Below are 24,691 nucleotides of genomic sequence, written 5' to 3'. Positions count from 1 at the left end.
ATGGAGTCTGACTCCTTAGCAGCTTTACAATTTCCCAAGTCATTAAAGTGACCGAACTGTACATATACATGAGGTGTTCAAAAATTTGAGCATGGTAACTGGAGATCAAGGAAAACTATAATAATTGAATCATAAACCTATCAAGGGAAAAGCTTTTCAGTGAATCAAAAAGAAAAAAATGACTATGGGACTTCTCAGCAACTATAAACAAACTACATATTGAGGACAATGGGATTGATTGCTCATAAATCTCAACGAACATAGGTTTTTGTAAATCTTGTCATATTATGTTTTAAGACATTATACATTTTTTCCGTAAGAGTTGATACTTAATCATTGACTGTACAATCCAACAAGTTTCCTAAAAAGAATTCAGTAACACAAGTTCTTTAATTAATAAATATGAAAGCTTCTGTAAACAAGAGGGACAGGTATGTTTCTTCTTAATAACCTCTGGCTCCCTTCTTGCATCTGCATCTTACTAGAAAAGACACCCAAATCATGAAGAAGTGTTTGGCAAATCATTTACACTGGTTGTGGGTTGTTTTTTAAAGGAAATGCCACAAGCCTTTGCAGCCTGTAAACACTGCAGATAAGCTTTAAAATGGATCACGCTCTAGAGAATAAACAAATTGGAGAGACATATGAAAAACTGGCATTAAGAAAAAAAAAATGCTCTTTTCTAGAGAAGCCTTCAATTCTAAACCTGACAGTAAAAGAATACTTTCTGGGCTAATGTGAAAATTGATACAAATCACAAAATTTATTTAGTATTGTATAGGAAATAAAGCTTAAGGACCATCAAAATAGACATGTTTCAGTTGTACAGAATTTCTCTACAAAGAAACTACTATATTATTTCAACTTTCCCCTTCAAGGTAGTTGATTTTGTTTTGGGCGCATTTTAAATTGATTAGTAAGTGAAGCACAGTTTGAAAAACTAAAATTTGACACTAGTACTGGCACTAAAATATATCCTAGTATTTCAGTGGCTATTCAAGAGGATACACTTGAAAACAGCCAAGAGTCTTGACTCAATTCTACTTATACAATGAACTAAAAAATATCCTCACTTGATTCTGACCCCCAGTCTAAAAAACAAACAAACAAACAAACAAACAAGCAAAAAAACCCCATACAACAAAAAACCCAAAAAGGAAAAAAACCTCCAAAACCATCTATCTATAGTAAACAAATGTCACAACATACTGTTTCTTACATACTACAGAGGCTAACTGTTACCAGGGCCTCAAATCATTTCCCCCTCTACTTACTCTGTTAGGGTCAATCAATCAGTGATTCGCCTAGAAATGAAAGGAAGGTTGTCAATTTTTTGAGTTGGGCCATAGCTGACTAAGGTTCTTAACTGAAAGATGAAGATTCTTCCTGCCATTAAGAACTATGGTTCCCTTTGAAGTTTACCAAGCTTTACCCTCTCAATTTCCTTCCTTGTAAAGAGGAACCTATATTTAAAAAAATGAACATTAATAAATATTTGTAAACAGCCCTGAAGAAATGTAAATGATGTAATGTGAAAAAAGTACAGGTTTCTTCTACAAAAAACCCTTTGATGTTTTTTCCAGTATTAGTGATTTCTATAGACCGACATGAAGCCTTGTTTTCCCAGATTCTACCATGAAAATAAGCCAGTTACTGTGCAAAATCTAAGGCTGTTATTTACATGTGCAAAGAGAAAACATAAACATTTTGTGTATAAGATGAGCTCATTAGAACTGATATTTTTCAAAACTGTATGAAGATAAAAGTCATTTAATGTGTAATGACAAAAATGTATTTTCTTTTTCCCCCTGTGATCTTTAGACATCATAAATGTGTTCAATTTGCAATAAAAAATCAAACAAGTACTAAATAAACATTAACCAGACTATGAAAATAAATATACAAGTAGAGAACGATCCAAATTTTTAATTTCATTTGGCTATGTTGAGCTTCTGCACATCTTTAATAAAGCAGCTGTGTTAGATGCTATGGATTTAAGTTGAAAGAAACAGTCTCTGTACTCAAGAGTTTCTAGTCCAGACACTGGTAAACTATAACCCAGGAGCCAAATTTACCCTGCTGTCTATTTCATCGTTATTGTTGTTGCTGTTGTTAACTGTAGTAAAATATACATAAAATTTACCATTTTAACCATTAAGTGCACGATTCAGTCACATTAAGTACATCACAGTACATTAAGTACATCACAGTACATAAGTAAAAACCGTAATCCATTTTTAGAACTTGTTCATACTTTCATATAGAAACTTTGTACCCATGAAACAATAACTCCCCATTCCCCATTTGCCCAGCTGGTGTAACCTGTAGTCTACTTTCTGTCTATAGGAATTTGGCCTATTCTATCTATCTCAGATAAGTGGATCCATGTAATATTTGTCCTTCTGTGTCCAGCTTCTTTCACTCATCATAATGATTTCAAGGTTCATCCATGTGGTAGCACAAGCCAGAATTTCATTTCTTTTCAAGGCTGAATAATATTCCATTGTTTTTGTTTATCCACTTATGTGTTGATGAATACTTAGGTTGCTTCCACCTTTTGGCTGTTGTAAATAATGTTGCTATGAACAATGGTGTACAAGTATCTGAGTTCCTGCTTTCAATTATTTTGCCTATGCACCTTGGAGTAAAACTGCTGTCCCACTTGTTTCTGTAAATAAAGCTGTATTGTTACACAGCCACATGTATTTATTTACATACTATCTAGGACTGCTTTTCTACTACAATGACACAGCTGAGTAGTTCATAAGCTGAGTAGTTTTAAAAGAGACCATATGACCCACAAAGCCTAACATCTTTTCTATCTGGCTCTTTATGGAAAAAAGTGTGCTGACTCCTTTTTTATTGGCCACCATAGTAAGATGTGGGAGGGATGGAAAAGAAGCTAATTTTGTCTTATAAAGTCGTGTGGGCTCTGTGTGTGTGGGAGGGTAGATGCACATGTGCACGCATGTATGTGTGTGTGTATGTGTGTGGATTATGGAGGGGGGATCATTAGATCCTAACACTTCTATCCTGGAAAAAATTACATTTTGTTTTCACACTGAGGTTAGCGTCACCATACCAACTAAATTAAACCATTTAGTTTAGGCTTTTGAAACTATACTTCAGAGCTTCACTGTGCTTTGCATTTTAATGCTTATAGGTTAGCTATCCTTCCTTATTTTCTCAACACTGCATTCTCTCTTGGCTTCCATAAAATCACACTTTGCTGGTTTACTATCTAGCTCCTAACAATTCTTCTTCATCTCCTTTGCAGGATCATTTCCCCCTCATCCATGTGTTGAATTCCCTAGCGATATACTACTATAGGCCCTCTTCTCATTTTATTCTATTGTTCATTCCCTTCTGTTTGGACTTCAAACTTACAGATATCCAACTGTCTATTGGATAGATCTACTTTCCTGTCCTGCATCTCAGTGGACCACATCAACATCCGCTTAGTTTCTCAACCCAGACACCTAAAGGCATCCTTAACTCCTCTACTTCCTAATTCACCATATCCAATCAGCAACCAATAAATTATGTCTTTTTAAAAGTGTTTCTCAAAAATTCTTACACCTCCTAAGTGCTGCTTTATTTCAGGGCCTCAAAAACTTGAGATTACTAGTGTTTTCATGATTTAATTTTGTCTCTACACTTGATTTTCCACAGCAGAATCATATATCTGAAATGCAAATATAAATGTCACTTCTACATTTAAAATGTTTAATAGCTCTTTACTGCTTCCATGATAGGACAGTCAGCCTCCAACATGGACCCCACTGGTTCCCCATAACCTGGTATTCATAGGATTTATAAATTCATTTTATATCATACTGGTGGTGATCTGTGTGACCTATATAAGATAAGATGGCTGAAGTGATGTAAATCACTTCCAAAATCATGTGATAAAAAATATTGTGGCTTCTCTCCTCAGTGTCCTCTCACCCTGGGATCATTCTATGGGGAGCTAGCTGCCATGCTATGAGCAGCCTACAGAGAAGCCCATTCTGTGAGGAAGTAAAGGCTCCTGCAAATAGCCAATGAAAAATTGAGGACTCTTCTTGACAGCTATGTGAGTTAGTTATCCAGGTCATGGCTCTTGAACCCAACAGTCAAGCTTCAGATGGCTGCAGCCTGAGCTGACATCTTAACTACAATCTCATAAGAGGTCTGGGGTCGGAAGCACACAGCTAAAGGGTTCCCAAATTTCTGATTGTCGGAAGCTGAGACAGTAATTTTTGTTTTAGGTGACTAAATCCGGGATAACTTGTTAGGTGGAAATATAGGATAAAGGCTAAAATCCTTAGCATGGTATATGAGCTATGATTATGGTGTTCTCTCTCCCACAATTTTAATTTATGCTTTAATATTATCAATTACTTAAAATTCACCATATCTTATCAACTGCTGTCCCGCTTCTTTGATATCACAACCTCCTCAAAGCCATTCCCGCTCACCAATTCCCTTTATGTCTCAGATAATTTGGCCACTGTCAGAATTCTGTGCTACTTTTATATATGGCCACCTGCCTAGCACAACTTGAGTTGTAGTCAATATATGTGCAATATACATGGCTTTATGTATACACTTCCATTTTTTATCTTGATCACGCTTTAATATATTTGTTCACAGATCCCTCTTTAGTATCTAAAATTGGTATTCAATAAACATTTATTGAATGAACACTTGTATTAAATTTTTAATATAACCAGAGTACATGGATACTTAAAATATGTAATTTTACTGATAAAGAATTAGCATCCATGGATGTGAGGGTGATCTGGCTGCGACATCTGTCACCCCATTGATCACCAGGGTTGATTCGGCTGATCTGGCTGGCTAGGCGGGTGTCCCCTTCCTCCCTCACGGCTCCATGTGCGTCCCTCCTAAAGCTGCGCACTCAGTCGAAGAGGACGACCTTCCCCAATAGAGGAGAGGACCGTTCTTCGGTCAAGGGTATACGAGTAGCTGCGCTCCCCTGCTAGAACCTCCAAACAAGCTCTCAAGAATTAGCATCCAAAATATATAGAGAACTCATGAAACTAAATTTTTAAAAATCTGATTAAAAATGGACATGAGCCAAAAAAAAAAAAAAAAGGGCAAAGAAAAGATGCTCAACATCACTAACCATCAGGAAAATGCAAATCAAAATCACGGTAAGGTATCACCTCACACCTGTCTAAATTGCTATTATCAAAAAAACTAGAAATATCAAGTGTTGGTGAAGATGTAGAGAAAAGGGAGCCCCCATGGATTGTTAGGGGAAATGTAAATCTGGTGTAGCCATTATGGAAAATAGTAATGGGCATACCTGCGTGGCCCAGTTGGTTAAGTGTCCGACTCATGGTTTTGGCTCATGTCATGATCTTAGGCTCATACTGGGCTCCATGCTCAGCACAGAGTCTGCTTAAGACTCCCTTTGCCTCTTTCTCTGCCCCTCTCTCCACTCATGCTCTCTCTCTCAAAAGAAATACATAAAATCTTTAAAAAAAGATAACATCAATGGAGATTCCACCCCCAAATTAAAAATAGAACTACCATATGATCCAGCAATTCCACTCTCAGGTATTTATCCAAAGAAAAATGAAAAACTAATTCAAAAAGAAGCATGCACTCCTATATTCCTCACAGCATTATTTACAATAGTTATGATACAGAAGCAACCCAAGTATCAATGAATAAATGAATGCTAAAGGAAATGTACACAGTGTGATATTACTCAGCCATTAAACAAAAAAAGAAAAGAAATCTTGCCATTTGTAACAACATAGATGGACTATTGGGTACTATGGTAAGTGGAATAAATCAGAGAACAAATACCATATTGGCTTTACTTACACGTGGAATCTGAAAAGCAAATTAACAAACCAACAAGAACAAATTCATAAATACAGAGAACAACTGATGGTTGCAGAGGCAGGTACGTGGTAGATGAACTAGGAAGAGGAAATTAAGACGTACAATATCCTAGTTTTAAAATGAGTAAGATACAGAGATGTACAGCATTCAGGCAACAATACTGTAACAGCGATGTGTAGAAATATACAGTAAGGACTTAGTGTGGTGACCTTTTGATAATGTATACAACTATTCAATCACTATATTGTACATCTGAAGCCAATATAATACTGCATATCAATTATTTTTCAATAAAAATACACAACTTTAAAAAACAAGAATTGTAATTATAATTTTAATCTGCTATTTTTAATTACTCTAGTAACAAATCAAAACTTTTTATGCCTAGGAAAGTAATGGTCTATAGAGATACAGAGAATGTTTCCTAGGTAATCCATACCCAAAACAAAAAAAATTTTGTTGTTAAAAGAAGAAACCATGAGGATTTCAGGTCCTGTAGTTTAGATCAATGTTTCCCAATCCCTTCCGAACATGGAACACAAGGAAGTGATATTTGTTCAGAAAACTCAGGTAACACAGCACAGAGTCTGCTAAAGGTAACAAGATGAGGTTGCTCTTGGCCCACATCTGTTGCAATACCCTGCATAAATTCTCTATTTATTTATTTATTGTTATTATTATTATTATTTTTTAAGATTTTATTTATTTGACAGACAGAGATCACAAGTAGGCAGAGAGGAAGGCAGAGACAGAAAGGGGGAAGCCGACTCCCTGAGGAGCAGGGAGCCCAATGCGGGGATCGATTCCAGGACTCTGGAATCATGACCTGAGCCACCCAGGCGCCCCTTAAATTCTCTTTTAAAAATATTTTTATTGGGGCACCTGGGTGGCTCAGAGGGTTAAAGCCTCTGCCTTCGGCTCAGGTCATGATCTCAGGGTCTGGGATCAAGCCCCGCATCGAGCTCTCTGCTCAGCCGGGAGCCTGCTCCCCCCTCTATCTCTGCATACCTCTGACTACTTGTGATCTTTCTCTCTCTCTCTCTGTCAAAAAATAAATAAATAAATGATTTAAAAAATTTTATTATTAAAGTGTATTTGACATACTATGTTATATTAGCTTCAGTTGTACAACATACTGATTTTGACAATTCTATACACTACTCAATGCTCAATAAGATAAGTGTAGGTACCATCTGTCACCATACAATGTAGTTGCAATACTGTCGAATGGATTTTCTATGCTGGACTTTTCACCTCCATGATTTATTTTATAATGGGAAGTTTGTTCCTCTTAATCTTCTTTACTTAATTTGCCCTTCTCCCCACCGACCCTGGCAATCATCAGTTTGTTCTCTGTATTTATGAGTCTGTTCCTATTTGTTTATTCATTTTTCTTTAGATTCCACATTAAATGAAATCACATATATTGCGTTTAATATTAAATATAAGTTTGCCTAAAGGTGACAGATTTCAGAATGTCTTCTCTATTAGAAGAAATAAATAAAACACTGTAAAAGCCTGAAAATATTCACTTGCAGGAACCAAACAAGACAGAAGACACAACCTTATTTTAAGCCACATCTAAGGAAATGAAAGAAAAATGCTGATGGGGAAGGGAAAAGTTCTTAAATGTGTTCTAAGGCCAGAAACAGTAACAAAGTTAGAAATGAGGTGACAAAAGGTGAGGATTCCAAGTAATAACCCCGAACTTGGAGAAAATAAGACTGAAAGCTGAATTGACAGCTTACAAAAAGACAATCAGGAGAAATATTTACCTACAGAAGCCTCAATATAGGCAAGAAAATGACCAGGTTAGGTCATTATCTGGGAATCACTGAAGAATTTCACAAATGATCTGAATCCTACTCACGCCTAGCAGGATGAACATGTGATATTTTATCAAATTACAGAGCACAAAAAAACTGAGCCCAGGAGGTGGTACAACAAAGACTGTGCATGGCCCTAGCTGAATACTGTCCCTTCTCCTCACCTCCTCAGGCTATAGAAAAGCAGAGCAAAGTCATTTCAATGCTACATTATTGTCTAGAAGGAGGAAGCAACCAGGTTTCAGATAAGGTAGGGGTAAGGAAAGGTATCAGAGAATATTTGCCCACTCCACATTAGAAGAAATATATCCAAGAATTTTATAACCAGCTAAATAGTTCTTTAAGTATAATGGCAAAATAAACATCAGACATGTAAAAACAAACAACAACAACAAAAAAGAAAAGAATTCAATATCCATAAATATTTCCTGAAACAGCCAATTAAAGATAAAATTCATGGGGCACCTGGGTGGCTCAGTTGGTTAGGCAGCTGCCTTTGGAACAGGTCATGATCACAGGGTTCTGGGATGGAGCCCTGTGTTGGGCTCCCTGCTCATCAGGAAGTCTGCTTCTCCCTCTCCCTCTGCCCCACCCCCCAACTCAACCTCAAGGGTGCTCTCTCTCTCAAATAAGTAAAATCTTAAAAAAAATGTAAAAATTATTTAAAAAGATGACATTTAATAAACAACAACAACAAAAAAAGAATTCAGGAAAGAAAGTAATTACCACTGACTTCAAATGTAGAACCTAGATAAAGTAAATTTGGGAATTACAGTTATAATAAAATGTAAATGATACAAACCTCAGTGAAGCTGAATGAGGGAAATATATTTAAATATTGGTGAGAAGGGGCACCTGGGTGGCTCAGTGGGTTAAAGCCTCTGCTTTCAGCTCAGGTCATGATCCCAGGGTCCTGGGATCGAGCCCCGCATCAGGCTCTCTGCTCAGCAGGAGACCTGCTTTGCTTCTCTTCCTCTCTCTTTCTGCCTACCTCTCTGCCTACTTGTGATCTCTGTCTGCCAAATAAATAAATAAAATCTTTAAAAAAAAATATTGGTGAGAAGTGTAAATTTCCTAATTTTTTGGAGCATGGGATGAATTAACACTGATTATTACTGAAAAACATGACCCTAGTCTCGATCTTTTTTTTTCCTTGAGAGGAAGTCTTAGAAATTCTCGTGTGCAGTAAAGAAATATTTGAAATTCCATTTGTTCATTCTGTTACAATCAAGTAAAATGAAATTCAGTTTTCATTCAAAATGGCATGTTGTGGGGCACCTGGGTGGCTCAGTGGGTTAAGCTTCTGCCTTTTGGCTCGGGTCATGATCTCAGGGTCCTGGGATCAAGCCCCACATTGGGCTCTCTGCTCAGTGGGGAACCTGCTTTTGCCTCTCCCTCTCTGTCTGCCTCTCTGCTTACTTGTGCTCTGTCAAGTAAATTTTTAAAAAATCTTAAAAAAAAAACCCCAAAATGGCATGCTGTTATGATTCCATTATTTCTTCATTTTCCCTTTTTTATATGTGCATAGAAATATGACAGGAATCAATACTCACTTCATATAATGATTATTTCCTAAGCACTTAACTTTTGAGCCTTTTTTGTTCCTGCTTTATTCTTTCTACTTCTGCTATTGATTCAATTTTTTAAAGATTTATTTATTTATTTTAGAGAGAAAGAGAGTATGCACATGAGTGGCGGGGAGAGGCAAGAGGAGAGAGAGAAGTTTGAGAAGACCCACTGCTGAGTGTGGAGTCTCACCTCGAGCTTGATCCCAGGCCTCTAAGATCACGACCTGAGCTGAAACCGAGAGTTGGATGCTTAACTGACTGAGTGGCCCAGGTGCCTCTGCTATTGTTTAAATGTTTAAAAAGAATATAATAACAAACAGATAAATAAAACCCTCTGACTTGAGCTGTACTATCAGAAATAAGAACATGTGTTTTGGACTTCAATGTTGCCATTTACTACCTGTGTGACTTAAGTGACTTCCTGAACTTCATTTTTCTTATCTATAAAATGGTTGTACAAATTCTTAAACTTCCCAAAGTAGTTGTTAAGATTGAGGCACTTAGAAACAATATACCTCATTACAGCTGTGAATCTGACACATGGAAGGCACTTAACAAATACTAATTCTCCTTAGAGTTCAGGTTGTGAGAACAGAAATACAAAGAAGAAACCCAATTAGACCCTGGGTTTTATATTTCTCTCCAACTATATCTTTTAACATCTAGTTAAGAATCCTTTAGTCATGGGTCTTACCTCCCTAGATTCATGTGCCTAAGGACTGTTTGCTTTGTTACAACACGATGACCAAAATGTACCGTTAAAGGGGTTTCACAATACAAATTATCACGCAGTTTCAGAGTCTTTCCTCCTGCCGAGAAATTGGTATCTTCTTGTCTCAATGCAAAGAAAATATTATATTTAAAGTGTATTAAAAGTCTATTTTCCCCATTGAGATGGTGACAGGATTTATTGCATCCTGAAAGTAAGAGCATGATTAGCAAAGAAAACAACACAAGAGTGGATTGGTGCTCTTAAAAAAAAAAAGAAAAAGAAAAAGAAAAATAGAAAGAAGAAAAAAAGACCCTCCCCCAAAGTGGATACTCCCCTGCCTTCAGTTCTATGACACAACAGTCACATGTTGTTGTTGCTATTTTTAAAAAAGGATTTTATTTATTTATTTGACAGAGAGAGAGAGAGATCGCAAGTAGGCAGAGAGGCAGGCAGAGAGAGAGAGGGAGAACCAGGCTCCTCACTTAGCAGAGAGCCCGATGCGTGGCTCGATCCCAGGATCCCGAAATCATGACCTGAGCTGAAGGCAGAGGCCCAACCCACTGAGCCACCCAGGTGCACCACAACAGTCACATGTTTTGTTTATGAACGAGGAAAATAATCCAGAAAAGAAATGGGCAGAAGACATGGACAGACATTTCTGCAAAGAAGATATCCAGATGGCCAACAGACACATGCAAAAGTGCTCCACATCACTCGGCATCAGGGAAATACAAATCAAAACTACAATGAGATACCAGCTTACACCAGTGAGAATGACTAAAGAAACAACAGATGTTGGAGAGGATGTGGAGAAAGGGGAACCCTCCTACACTGTTGGTGGGAATGCAAGCTGATGCAGCCACTCTGGAAAACAGCATGGAGGTTCCTGAAAAAGTTGAAAATAGAGCTACCATATGACCCAGCAATCGCACTACTAAAGATAAAAATGTAGTTATCCGAAGGGGCACCTGCACCGAAATGTTTATGGCAGCAATGTCCACAATAGCCAAACTATGGAAAGAACCTAGATGTCCATCAACAGATGAATGGGTAAAGAATATATGGTATATATATACACACACATACATACATACCATGGAATACTATGCAGCCATCAAAAGAAATGAAAACTTGCCATTTGCAACAATGTGGACGGAACTAGAGGGTATTATGCTGAGCAAAATAAGTCAATCAGAGAAAGACAATTATCATATGATCTCCCTGATATGAGGAATTTGAGATGCAGAGTGGGGGGTTTGGGGGGTAGGGAAGCAAAAAGTGAAACAAGATGGGATTGGGAGGGAGATAAACCATAAGAGACTCTTAATCTCACAAAACAAACTGAGGGTTGCTGGCGGGCCGTGTGCAGAGGATGGCTGGGTTATATACATTGGAGAGGGTATGTGATATGGTGAGTGCTGTGAAGTGTGTAAGCCTGATGATTCACAGGCCTGTATCCCTGGGGCAAATAATACATTATATGTTAATAAAGATAATTAATAAAAAAAAAGAATACTTCCAATGCTTTCTTCTCTTAGTCTACCTTAATTCCAGGTAGATTTGGGCGACTCCCACTCTTCAAGCTCCCATTGAACCCTGTTCATATCTCCATTATATCTTTCATCACAATATATTACGATTTCCTGTTTTCCATGGCTTTCATCTATGAATTCTCCAAAAGACCAGTAATTGGCACAAACTGCTTAATATTTTGTGAAATATAAGAAGTTCTTAAAAATATTTTTTCAAAGTTTTGAATATCCATTCTGTGATTCAGAAACAAACTTGTTAACAGAATTACCTAAAGTATGCCAAGCTAATCTCAAAGTTTCACATTCCTGGCCTATTTAAAAAAAAAAAAGAAGTTGTTATATGCTACAACATGGATAAATCTTGAGGACATCATGCTAAGAGATATAAGCTAATCACAAAAAGACAAATACTGAATGATTCCACTTACACTTACCTAAAGTAGTCAGATTCATAGAAACAGAAAGTACTACCAAGTTACCAGGAGCAGAGGGGAAGGGGGTAAAGAAGAGGTGTTTAATGCAAGGTAAAAAAGATCTGAAGGTCAGTTTTATAGCACTGTAAAATACATAACACTAGGGGAACAGCACATTTAAAATTTGTTGAAATGGCAAATTTAATGCCTTGTGTTTTCTTTCTGTAAAGAAAGTCCTGAATTAAAAAGACAACTGTAAGCTAAAACATAAATATAATGACTATGAAAGTCTGCTTTAGAGCAATGTTTGATATATAGCAGACACTCAATTAGTTTTAATGATTCAATATGTTAAACAACTAAATTTCTCTAGCAGATAAAGTGTATTTCTGGGATCTAGTTTATGTCTCTGCAGTTCTTTATTCAATCTCCAAATTCTCTCACATATTTTGTATAGTATAGAATGAATAGCATTTCAAGGGAAAATAGGAATGTTAGTACCTAATGCTTTAAACTAATATGTATTTATTTGTTCCTCCAGAATAACAGTAAACACAGAGATGTTTCACTTTCCCAAAAGTAAAATGACAACATACTACTTACGGTTTAAATAATAGGAAATGGAAAACACGATATCCTTAAAAAAAAGGGGCCAGAAAAATAATTTATGGTATATCATTCATAAGAGTATTATGTTAGCATTGAAAATAATGATAAAGGGGCACCTGGGTGACTCACTGGGCTAAGCCGCTGCCTTTGGCTCAGGTCATGATCTCAGGGTCCTGGGATGGAGTCCCACATCCGGCTCTCTGCTCAGCAGGGAGCCCGCTTCCCTCTCTCTCTCTCTCTGCCTGCCTCTCTGCATACTTGTGATCTCTTTCTGTCAAATAAATGAATAAAATCTTAAAAAAAAGAATGATAAAGATCAACATTAATTGATTTTAAAAGATTTTTTAATGCTAAGTGTTAAATTGGAAAATTCTTTTCTTGAAGATACAGAGCATGAGGCCTGAACAGTTATATAATGATGAATTAGTTAGCTCTAGGTAGGATTACAAGTGATTTTCATTTCCTCTTAAAATATTTATCATTGAATTTAAGTATATCAGCATTCTTTAACAAAGAGAAAAAATTAACAGCATTATAGTCATCATGTTGTACACATTACACCCCCAGTACTTATTAATCTTAAAACTGGAAGTTTGTACCTTTTGAACATCTTAATCTAACCCAATTTCCCCATTCCCCATCTTTGGAAACCACATATTTTATCTCTTTTCTATGAACTTGGTATTTTTTAGAATCTACATGTAAGTGAAATCACAGAGTATTTGTCTTGCTATGACTTAGTATAATGCTCTCAGGGTCCATTTATGCTGTTGCAAATAGCAGACTTCCCTTACTTTTTATGGCTGAATAATATTCCATTGTATATATCTACCATATGTTCTTCATCTATTCACCTGTTGGAAACATTGACTGTTTCCATGTCTTGGCTATAGTAAGTAATGCTACAATGAACATGGAGGTGCAAATATCTTTTTGATAGTGATTTTTTTTCCAGATATATACCCAGATATTAAGTTGCTAGATCATATGGTAGGTTCTATTTTTATTTTTTTTTTTATTTTTTTTTTAAATATTTTATTTATTTATTTGTCAGAGAGAGAGAGCACAGGCAGAGTGGCAGGCAGAGTCAGAGGGAGAGGCAGGCTCCCTGCGGGGCAAGGAGCCCGATGTGGGACTCGATCCCAGGACGCTGGGATCATGACCTGAGCCGAAGGCAGCTGCTTAACAAACTGAGCCACCCAGGCGTCCCTTAAGATTTTTTTTTTTTTTTTTTAAAGATTTTATTTGAGAGAGAGAGACAGTGAGAGAGAGCATGAGCAAGGAGGTCAGAGGGAGAAGCAGACTCCCCATGGAGCTGGGAGCCCGATGCGGGACTCGATCCCGGGACTCCGGGATCATGACCTGAGCCTAAGGCAGTCGTCCAGCCAACTGAGCCACCCAGGCGGTAGGTTCTATTTTTAATTTTTTGAGGAACTCCAAACTGTTTTCCATAGTGACTGTGACAATTTACATTCCTACTAACAGTGTACAAGACTTTCCTTTGCTCTACATCCTCCCCACCACTTGCTATTTTATTGTTATTTTGATGAAAGCCATTCTCTCAGGCATGTGGTGATTCGGATTTTATGGCCATGATGTGCATTTCTCTGATGATTAGTCTTGTTGGGCACCTTCTCATATAGCTCTTGGCTGTTTGGATTATCTTCTTTGGAACCATGCCTATTCGGGTCCTGTGCCCATTTTTTTTTTAAACTTTATTTATTTTTATTTGAGAGTGAGCAGGCAGGAATGAGTGCAGGAGTTGGGCGATGGTTGGGGAGGAGCTGAGGGAGAAGAAGAAGCAGATTCCCTGCTGAGCAGGGAGCCAGACATGGGCCCAGGATCTATCATGATGACCTGAGCCAAAGGCAGATGCTTAATTAAAAGAGCCACCCAGGCACCTCAGGTGCTCATTTTTAATTGGATTATCTAGGAGATTCTTTTGCAATTTAATTGCATGAGTTCTTTATATACTTTTGAAATTAACCCCTTATCAGATATATGATTTACAAATACTTTCTCTCATTCTATAGGTTGCTCTTCATTTCATTTATGGTTTGTGGTGCTGTATAGAAGCGTTTAAGTTTGATATAGTCCCACTCACTGATTGTTGTTTTCTTAGCTTTGGTGTCAAATTAAAAAAATCACCCTGAAGACCAATGTTAAGGAGCTCACTCCTGTTTTCCTTCTAGGAGTTTTATGGTTTCAAGTCTTATGTTTATGTCTTTAATCTATTTTGAGATGACTTTTGTGTATGGTACATGACAGTGACCAGTTCTCCCAAAACCTTTTATTAAGAGACTATGCTTTCCCCACTGAGTATTTTTGGCTCTTTTGTCATAAATTAATTGACTGTATATGTGTAAGTTTAAATATGGATTCTCAATTCCATTTCACTGATATATACATATTTTTGTATGCCTATACCATACTGTTTCGATTACTATAGTTTTGTAATGTCAGTTGAAATCAGGGAATGTGGTACTTCCAGCTGTGTTCTTTCTCAGGTTTGCTTTGGCTATTCATGATCTTTTGTGGTTCCATATAAATTTTAGGATTGCTTTTTCTACTTCTGTAAAAGATGCCATCAAAACATTGGTAGGGATTACATTGCATGCATAGATGGCTTTGGATAGCATGGACATTTAACAATATTAATTCTTCTAATCCATGACACAGGATATCTTTTCATTTATTTGTATCTTCTTCAATTTCTTTAATCAATGTCTGGTAGTTTATACTACAGAGATCTTTCACCTCTTTGGTTAGATTAATTAACTATTTTATTGTCTTGATGCTATTGCAAATATGATTGTTTCTTTTTCAGACAGCTCACTGTTAGTGAAAGAAATGCAACTAATTTTTATATGTTAATTTTGTATCTTGCTACTTTACTGAATTCACAAATTAGATCTAATGATTTTTTGGTAATGTCTTTATGATTTTCTTTTTCTGAAGATTTTGTTTATTTATTTGTCAGAGAGAGAGAGCACAAGCAGTGAGAACAATAGCCAGAAGGAGGCTCCCCAGTGAGCAGAGCCTGGTTTAGGACTTGATCCCAGGATCCCGGGATCATGACCTAAGCCAAAGGCAGATGCTTAAACAGACTGAGCCACCCTGGCATCCTTATGATTTTCTATATTTTAAAACTATGTTATCTTAAATAAAGACAATTTTACTTCATCCTTTCCAATTCTGATGCCTTTAATTTCTATTTCTTGCCTAATTGTTCAGGCTAGGATTTTTATACTATGTCGAATAGAAAGGAGAGGATTTCCTCTTTTTCTTTTTTAAAAAGCTTTTATTTATTTATTTGACAGAGAGCGAGAGAGCAAGCGAGCAGCAGCAAAGGGAGAAACAGATGCCCTCCCAAGCAAGAAATTACTAATTTGGAACTTGATTGCAATGTGGAACTTGATTCTAGGACCCTGGGAACATGACCCGAGCCCAAAGCAAATGCTTAACTGGCTGAGCCATCAAGTACACCAGCAGAGGATTTCTTTAAGTTGATTGTTTGTGACTTGCAAGGTTCATGAACTTGGATATCCAAAATCTTTCCCCAAATTTGGGAAGTTCTGTTTTTATTTCTTTACATAAGCTTTCTGTCCCCTTCTCATTCTCTTTTCCTTCTGGAACTACAATCATTCACAAATTGGTCCTTCTGGAGGTATCATTTAAATCATGTAGACTATCTTCGTTCTTTTTCCTGTGTGCTCCTCTGACTGGATAATTTTTAAAATTCCTGTCTTAGTTCTCACTGATTCTTTTCTGCTTAACCAAGCCTACTACTGAGGCATTTTTCATTTAATTCCCTGCATTCTTCAGTACCAGAGTTTCTATTTGATTCCTTTCACAGTTTTTATCTCATTGTTAAACTTCTTGTTTTGTTCATACATTGTTTTCACGGTTTTGTTGAATTGTCTTTCTGTGTTTTCTCGAGTTTTTCTTGTAGTTCAATTAATTTCCTTATAACAGCTATTCAGAATGCTTAAGTAGAAGTTGTAGATCTCCATGTTTGGGGGTTTCGTCACTGGAAGATTATCATGATTCTGTGGTGGTGTCCTATTTCTTTGGTTATTGGTGTTCCTTTGAATTTTGTGTTGTCTTCACATTTGAAGTGGGAACCATGACCCACTCCAGGATGTACAAATTCATTTTTGTTTGCTCCAAAAGTGACCTACATCCTCTGTGACCTAAACTTTCACAAAGGCTTTCTTCTTTGTTGGTGACTGTCTGAGTTAGTGTTTTCCAGGGGCTCCAGACTTTGGTCAAGAGCTGATACATGGATCACTTCAGTGTCCACAGACAGGAAAAAGGTCTCTCTGCCTATCATATGTTGCATGGGTGGGCAAGATTCTTTCCAGGTCTGTTGGTGTCCAGTGGGAAATCCCATAGCTCCCACAAAGACACTCTTGTTTGTATGTGGATGCCAAGTATTTATTGTTGGGGGTTTGTGGGAAACGACTAAAATGAAAGATCTTATGTAGCCACAAAGCTGACATCACTTCTCTGTCTTTCCACTCCACCCCCACCTCCCACCTCAAGAACTGAAAAAAAAAAAAAAATTGTAGAGTGCTATCAGAAATTGCTTCCTGTGGTATAAATATGGTTTACCATATTTTAATTTATCTGCATGGCATTTGTTTTGATTTTCAATGAAGTTGAGTGCCTCAGACTGTCCTACTTTAATAACTGTATTATGTTCCATTTCAATAATTTATATTACCTGTTTGATCACTGACTATATCTGATTTGCTTCTATAGGCCTACAAGATTGAAAAACTGGAGCAAACAGCCAAGGCAGAATCTTCTCACTTATGTGGACTTAACAATGTACTCCTCACACATGTACTTCTTAAAAATATACAGGTGTTTCATAAATTGAAAAACATGACACCTTTATGGGAGAAGACTAGTTTCAGCACACCATACTGCTAAGCTCCTAAGTCTGTCTTTTTTTTTTTCTTAAAAGATTTTATTTATTTATCTGACAGACAGAGATCACAAGTAGGCAGAGAGGCAGGCAGAGAGAGAGGGGGGAAAGCAGGCTCCCTGATGAGTGGAGAACCTGATGTGGGGCTCAATCCCAGGACTCTGGGATCATGACCTGAGCTGAAAGCAGAGGCTTTAACCCACTGAGCCACCCAGGTGCCCTGCTCCTAAGTCCTGATTTTACACACCTTGGATATGTCAAATAACTGTCTGAGCATTTGAGTGTAAATTAGAAATCTTGGAACCTAAGTAGGGGTCACCACGGTGGCCACTGCAGAAATCTGAGCTACACAAGGCACAGCACCACAGCAAAATAGGAGTATCCCTAGAACTAAGCAGGATCAATTATTCAGGCCAAAAGCAAATAAGCCATTCTTGATCCCTCCATTTCCTTAACCCCCAATATTTAGTCCATGAGAATGCCAAAGGCTCAACCTACAAAATATACTCTAGGTCTATAAGCCTTAAAGACATAAACTGGACCATGTCAAACCCTCTTTAACATACTTCAATGGTCTCCTACTTCATTTAGAATAAAACTCAAACTTCTTTAAAGTCTTAAATGACCTGGGTGTTTCCAACGGTTTTGGGCACATTTCCTATGAATCCCCTCTTTTATTAGACTCAAGGTCTCTCTCTCTTTTTTTTTTTTTTTCTATTTTCTAAGCTCAGTTCTGCCTCAGGGACTTTGTATTTGCACTATCTTCTGCCAGAAATGCTCTTACCCTAGATATTTGCCTGGTTAAATTTTTTTTCAGTATTAAGAAGATAAATTCAAGAAAAGCCTTAAAGATGGCTCAATATTTGCAAGTCAAAGTGATACATCGCATTAATAAAAGGAAGGATAAGAAACATATGATTATTTTAATAGAGGCAGAAAAAGCATTTTACAAAGTACAACATCCATTCATAATAAAAACCTTCAACAAAGTAGCTTTAGAGGGAACATACCTCAACATTATAAAGGTTATATATGAAAAACCCACAGCTAAAATCATCCTTAATGGTGATAAACTGAGAACTTTTCTTCTATGGTCAGGAAAAAGAAAGGGATGTCCACTCTCACCACTTTTATCCAATGTGGTACTGGAAGTCCTAGGCACAGCAATCAGACGACAGAAAGAAAGAAAATGCATCCAAATCGGCAAGGAAGCCAAAGTTTCACTATTTGCAGATAACACAACACTATAAATAGAAAATGCAAAAGACACCACCAAAAATTGCTAGAACTGATCAATGAATTCAGTAAAGTCACAAGGTACAAAATCAACATACAGAAATCTGTTGAATTTCTATATACCAATAATGAAGCAGTAGAAAGTGAAATTATGGGATCAATCCCATTTACAACTGCACAAAAACCAGTAAAATACCCAGGAATAAACCTAACCAAAGGGGTGAAAGACCCATACTCTGCAAAACTCTAAAACACTGATAGAAGAAACTGTAGATGACACAAAGAAATGGAAAGACAGCTCACGCTCATGCCTTGAAAGAACAAATATTATTAAAATGTCTATACTACCCAAAGCAATTGATACATTTAATGCAATCCCTATCAAAACACCAAAAGCGTTTTTCACAGAGCTAGAAGAAACAATCCTAAAATTTGTATGGAACCACAAAAGACCCTCAATAGCCAAAGCACATCAAAGAAGAAGCAAAGCAAAGCAAAGCAAAGCTGGAGGCATCACAATTCAGGACTTCAAGTTATATTACAAAGCCATAGTAATCAAAACAGTATTGTACTGGCACAAAAACAGACACATAAATCAATGGAACAGAATAGAAAACCCAGAGATAATCTCATGATTGTACAGTCAGTTAATCTTCGACAAAGCAGGAAAAGAATATGCAATGGGAAAAAGACCATCTCTTCAACAAATGGTATTGGGAAAACTGGACAGGACCACTTTCTAACACTATACACAAAAATGAATTCAAAATGGATTAAGTCAGTTAAGTGTCTGCCTTCGACTTAGATCATGGTCACAGGGTCCTGGGATCCAGCCCCACACTGGGCTCCCTGCTTAGCGGGGAACCTGTGTCTCCCTCTCCCTCTGCCTGTTGCTCTCCCTGCTTTTGCTTGCTCTCTCTGTCAAATAAATAAATTAAAATCTTAAAAAAGACAAAAAAAGGGGCGCCTGGGTGGCTCAGTGGGTTAAGCCTCTGCCTTCAGCTCAGGTCATGATCTCAGGGTCCTGGGATCGAGCCCCATATCGAGCTCTCTGCTCAGTGGGGAGCCTGCTTCCCCCTTCTCTCTCTCTCTGCCTGCCTCTCTGCCTACTTGTGATCTCTCTCTGTCAAATAAATAAATTAAACATTAAAAAAAAAAAAAAAAAGCGTCTGCCTTTGGCTCAGGTCATGATCCCAGAGTCCCGGGATCCAGCCCCACACTGGGCTCCTTGCTCGTCTGGGAGCCTGCTTCTCCCTATGCCTGCCTGTCTCCTTGCTTGTGCTCTCTCTATCTCTCTGACAAATAAATGAAACCTTAAGAAAAATAAACAAAAAAACCCAAAATGGACTAAAGACCTTAATGTTAGACCTGAAACTACAAACATCCTTAAAGAGAGCAGAGACAGCAACTTCTTTCTAGATATGTTTCCCGAGGCAAGGGAAACAAAATAAAAAATAAACTATTGGAATTACATCTAAATAAAAAGCTTCTACCCAGTGAAGAAAACAATCAACAAAATAAAAGACAACCTACGGAATGGGAAAAGATATTTGCTAATGACATATCTGATAAAGGGTTAGTATCCAAAATATATAAAGAACCTATAAAACTCAACACACACAGAAATAATAATTTAATTTAAAATATGGGAAGAATGGGATAGACATTTTTCTAAAGAAGACATACGGAGGCGCCTGGGTGGCTCAGTGGGTTGAGCCGCTGCCTTCGGCTCAGGTCATGATCTCGGGGTCCTGGGATCGAGTCCCGCATCGGGCTCTCTGCTCAGCGGGAGCCTGCTTCCTCCTCTCTCTCTCTCTGCCTGCCTCTCTGCCTACTCGTGATCTCTCTCTGTCAAATAAATAAATAAAATCTTAAAAAAAAAAAAAGAAGAAGACATACGGATAGCCAACAGACACCTGATAATATGCTTCAACATCACTTATCATAAAAAAAGGATATCAAAACTATAATGAGATATCACTTCAAATCTCCCAGAATGGCTAAAAGCAACAGAAAAAGAAACAGTCCTTGGAGAGGATATGGAGAAAGGAGAACCTTCTTGCACTGTTGGTGGGAATGCAAACTGGTGCAGTCATTTCAGAAAATAGTATGAAGTTTCCTCAAAAAGTTAAAAATAGGGGTGCCTGGGTGGCTCAGATGGTTAAGCATCTGCCTTTGGCTCAAGTCATGATCCCAGGGTCCTGGGATCGAGTCCCACATTGGGCTCCCTGCTCAGTGGGGAACCTGCTTCTCCCTCTCCCTCTATTGCTCCCCCTGCTTATGTTCTTTCACTTTCTCTCTCAAATAAATAAATAAATAAAATCTTAAAAAAAAAAAGTTAAAAATAGAACTCCTGTGATCCAGCAATTGCACTACTAGGTATTTACACAAAGAATACAAAATTATTAATTCAAAGAGATACATAAGCCTGATGTTTATACCAGCACTGTCTGCAATAGTAAAATTATAGAAATAGCCTAAATGTCCATTAGCTGATGAATGAATAAAGAATATGTGTGTGTACACACACACACACACAGAATACTATTCAATCATACAAAAAGAATGAAATCTTGCCATTTGCAATGACGTGGAAAGGGCTAGAGAGTACTATGCTAAGCAAAATGTCAGAGAAGGACAAATGTCACATGACTTCACTCATGTGGAGTTTAAGAAACAGAAATGAGTAAAGGCATGAAAAAGAGAAAGAGAGAGAGAAGAGGCAAGCCAACAGACTCTTAACTATAGAGAACTGATGGTTACCAGAGGGGAGGTTTTTGAGGGGATGGGATAAATAGGTGACAGGATTAAGGAGGGCACTGTGATGAGCACCGGGAAATGTATGGAAATTCTGAATCACTATATTGTACATCTGAAACGAATATTACATAGTATGTTAAATAATTGGAATTTAAATGACCTAAAAGCATTTCTTAACTTCTTTATCTAAAATTTTTCCCAGTACACCATCAAACTCCTCTAGCTGTCTACCTTTATGAAAAGAACTCTTACAGTTTCTTCCTGTTACTTAATCATTGTCTAAAACTATTTTATTTACTCATTTTACATCCATTTTCCCCACTAAAATAAGTCCATAAAGGCAGGGACCTTGTCTGTCTTAATCACTTGTGTATGTCTTGATATTAGAACACCTTCCAGCACACAAGGGATATTTAGTAAGTGATGAATGAATTAATTGCTGTTAAATAACTGTATTATTTGGCAGTAGCTGTATAAACTTTCCAAATATATCTTTCAGCTTGGCGTCTGAAAACTCTCCTAGTCTAATGGAGATCCTATGGAAATGATACTAACGAAATACAAGGGGATATAACTTCCTTTTTAGGGGTTTATTTCCTGTTTGTATTTCTATAGTATTAATATCAGATGGGGGAATTCAACACATTTCTGGAAGAAATAACATGAAAGCAAGAAGGCTGACAAAGAAACAGAAATAGAGGTGAACTACATCCAGGATTCATGCAGTAGAGGACTAATGCTGAAATGGGAGCAGATCTGCAAAACTCTGTGAAGAAATTCAGGACTCGAAACCAGCATGTGTAAGGAACAGAAATGAGAAGCCAAAAATAAGGGACTTCACATTAAAGTTCTATCTTTTGGATAGCGTAATGCTCCTTCTTACTTTCCTGTCCTTTTATATAGAACAAGCAGTTTTTTATTTTCCCCAAACTAAACAGCACTCTAAACAGCACTCTAAAAAGAAATCTGAAGGGATTTTCTCTATGACACTAACTAAATAACTGGGGAGAACAGAAGGCTGTTTATGTCAGGGTTGGTGGCCTTGAGTAAATTTTTAATTCTTGCATTTGGGGGCAGTCTCCAACCTAACAGCTGGATCTATGCCCATCCACTCTAAAGAGATTCCTGCTAGTTGACAAGTTCTTCTTATGTATATAAAACTATTTGTTAGCTTCAGAGGAGAGGGCTAGCAGAGAAGTAAACCTACAAACACCAACAAAGGAATCTCAATTCAGCCACATACTATAATCAACTCTGTTCTTAAATACAAATGACAATTAAGGATCAGCAGATATATGTGATAAACCTCTAAAATAAGAGAGGGGCATCTAGGTGGCCCAGTCGATTAAGCAATCCAACTCTCAATCTTGGATCTCACAGATCATAGGTTCAAGCCCTGTGTTGGCCTCCACCCTCAGTGGGGAGTCTGCTTGAGATCCTCTCCCTCTGCCCCCACCCCCACTGGCACATGCATGCTCTCTACCATTCAAATAAATGAATTAAAAAAAAAATAAAACAAGAGAGAAATTTTTAAATCTCAATAATTGAGGTAGCAGAAAAAAACAATTCAGGAAACAAAAGAAGTTTTTTAAAAAAGACTTAATTACTTTTCTCAGAGAACTTCATGAAGATATTAAGGGTATAAAACAAGATTTAGGAGGGCATGAAAAAGAACATTCAGATTATGAGAAAGTTGGAATCTCATTACCAAAATAAAACAATTCAAAAGGAGTGAAGATAAAGTCAAGAAAATACTCCTAGAACTGCAGGAAGAAGGAAACAGTTAAAAATGTAAGAGAAAGTGAGAAGTAATCTAGTGAGATCTCAAATCCAACTATTAGAGATTTTAGAAGAATAGTAAAAATAGAGAAAAGAAAATGGTCAAAGAACTAACACTAGAACTTTTCTGAGCTTACACAAATGGGGAAAAACAGACATGGGTATGTTCCTAAACCCAGGAGTCTTCAAAGAAAGACTTCTGGTGAAGATATTTTAGTAAATTCATGCTTTCAGGCATAAAATATATAGCAGTGAGAGATAAGAGAGAGAGCACTCTAAAAAGCTATAGCTGAGATTAAATATAATCTAAACATATTTGTGGATCAGAAATGGAGCAGAAGTATAAAGTGCTCTAGAAGCTAAAATTCCCTACCCCTCATCCTTCCCAATCATTAATTGCTCTCTAGGATTAGGACACAGAGAATCAGGAAGACAGTCTCAAGAACAGAAAGAGAAATAGAGTATTTATTGGCTCTGTGAGTTGATCTTTGTAAAAGCTTCAATATCACAGTGGGTCAGGAACCCCTGAAAATGTTCATGGTACCACTATTTTTAAGTGCCCTAAACAGTCTATGTCTCCATCAACACTACAGAAATTATTAAATGGATAAGTGGTAGATAAGTGAGTGATAGAATCACATAAATAGCACGAGACTGAAAGAACTACATGTAACAAGTGGAATAAAAATATGAAGTTAAAGAACCCAGACACAGTATTTACTTCCTAATTTTATTTTATGTAATACAAAAACAGGTAAAACCAATATATGCTTTCAGAAGTCAGAATGCTGGTTACTGAAGGGAGGGGAACACAAAGACGACCTCTGAAGATGGTAATATGGTGTTTCCTGAACTGGGACCAATTTACTTATGTTTTTCAATTTGTGAAAATGTAGTGAACTGAACAAAATGCCTTCTCCTATAAGTGTAGTATACTTCAACAAAGAATTGAACTGAAATTGTTACTGAAATTAGAAACAAAAAACTAAATTAAGTGTGAGACTTATCACCGAACATAGTAGAAGAAAGAATAAATGAATTGGAAGACTGTAAGGAGATAAAAATAGACAAGAGAAATTAAGAGACACAGAAGAAAGACTGAGAGACTCTACTGTAAGTCCACTAGGAGTTGAAGAACTCTAGAGAGACTGAAGTAAGAATATTTGAATAGGTAACCGTTGCTCATTTCCCAAAATAGGGAAAAAAAAATTGAGTTTTCCATTTTAAAGCACCGCTGTGTGTCTTGTATAAAATGAATAAAAATAAAAATTGTGGCAACATTTAGGAGCTGAAGGCTAGAGGGGGAAAAGTAGAGAGAAGAGATACTGACAAATAGATTTTGCATAGCTGCTCATCAGAGAGCCTATGAAACGTTGAGAGAACAGCAACTGGTTTTAAGGATACGATTCAAAGTCACACAGGTAACAGATAGGAATACTGGGACAGTGAGGGAAGGCAAGC

The 24,691-nt window shown here is 37.2% G+C and overlaps 1 protein-coding gene across 21 annotated transcripts in view; it reads right to left on the bottom strand.

The window, feature by feature from the left end:
- ERC1 (ELKS/RAB6-interacting/CAST family member 1) overlaps positions 1-24,691 on the bottom strand; it is a 550,222-nt gene that overhangs the window by 175,641 nt on the left and 349,890 nt on the right. The window contains exon 17 of one of the 21 annotated variants that reach the window (XR_014313632.1): positions 1,275-1,304. The exons of the other annotated variants lie outside the window; for them this stretch is intronic. The gene's annotated coding sequence lies outside the window, so the exon portion shown is untranslated. The remainder of the gene's footprint in view (positions 1-1,274; positions 1,305-24,691) is intronic. 21 annotated transcript variants of the gene reach the window in all.

The sequence above is a fragment of the Mustela nivalis genome (genome assembly GCF_964662115.1).
Source record: "Mustela nivalis genome assembly, chromosome: 7".
NCBI lineage: Eukaryota > Metazoa > Chordata > Mammalia > Carnivora > Mustelidae > Mustela > Mustela nivalis.
Note: the sequence above shows the minus strand (reverse complement) of the source record. Positions and strands in the feature narration are given on the sequence as shown.